Source organism: Physeter macrocephalus, chromosome 1 (genome assembly GCF_002837175.3).
Source record: "Physeter macrocephalus isolate SW-GA chromosome 1, ASM283717v5, whole genome shotgun sequence".
NCBI classification, from domain to species: Eukaryota; Metazoa; Chordata; class Mammalia; order Artiodactyla; family Physeteridae; genus Physeter; species Physeter macrocephalus.
In genome coordinates this window covers 142,784,583-142,785,748 of record NC_041214.2, presented here as the reverse complement: position 1 = coordinate 142,785,748, position 1,166 = coordinate 142,784,583, and the positions used below count along the sequence as shown (strand labels likewise).

The 1,166-nt window shown below is 34.4% G+C and overlaps 1 protein-coding gene across 4 annotated transcripts in view; it reads right to left on the bottom strand.

The window, feature by feature from the left end:
• The window catches only part of GABPA (GA binding protein transcription factor subunit alpha), a 35,144-nt gene that overhangs the window by 874 nt on the left and 33,104 nt on the right, over positions 1–1,166 (bottom strand). The gene's annotated exons all lie outside the window — the stretch shown is intronic.

Genomic DNA, 1,166 nt, shown 5'->3' with positions numbered 1-1,166 from the left:
ATGGTTCTGAAGAACCTAGAGGCAGGACAGGAATAAAGATACAGACATAGAGAATGGACTTGAGGACATGGGGAGGAGGAAGGATAAGCTGGGACAAAGTGAGAGAATGGCATGGACATATATACACTACCAAATGTAAAACAGATAGCTAATGGGAAGCAGCCACATAGCACAGGGAGATCAGCTCAGTGCTTTGTGACCACCTAGAGGGGTGGGATAGGAAGGGTAGGAGGGAGATGCAAGAGGGAGGAGATATGGGCATATATGTTTATGTATGGCTGATTCACTTTGTTATACAGCAGAAACTAACACATCATTGTAAAGCAATTATACTCCAATAAAGATGTAAATAAATAAATAAATAAAATTCAAACATTTGGACTTCTTACAATATTTCACAGATTATTCCATAAGAAGCAGCCTAGTATTGTATCTATCACAACAGCAATTAACACTGAGTTTATATAAAATATTTAATGTTATTATACAAGGAAACTTCAGAACATTATTAACTAAAATTTCAATGCTAAGCACTCAAATTTTATGTACTAAATCTTCAAAACACATTTTCAAAAATTACGATGAAACAATGATTTAAAAATAAACATTACTAAGCAAAACAAAAAACCTTGGGATCAGTAACAGAGCCTAAGAATAAGGACTCTGAATCAGAACGCCGAGACTCAAAACCTAACATCTCAACTTATTACCCTTTGTGACCTGAGGAAAGGCACACTTTCTCTAAGCTTTTATTCCTCATTTATATAATGACATTAAAAACAGTATTAACACTAATAGAAGATTAAAAGGATTATCTTTGTAAAGTGCTTAGCACACAATGACTGCCACATATAGCCCTCTAGAAAATAGAAGCTATATTGATATATAGCTTTATTCATATAATATGAATAAAAATTTAATACACATATTCTTTGGATTGCTGGAATGTCCATTTCCTCTCTGTCTTGTACAAAATCCTTTATTATGTAGCTATGCTTTCATCTTTATCATTTTAATATGTAAAGGCTCTCCCCTTACAGAGAAATTCTCCAAACCAATAGGGAGCCTCAAAAGAGTAAGCAAAAGAGCTTTTAAAAAAAAAAAAAAAAAAAAAAAGAGAGGGCTTCCCTGGTGGCGCAGTGGTTAAGAGTCCGCCTGCCGATGCA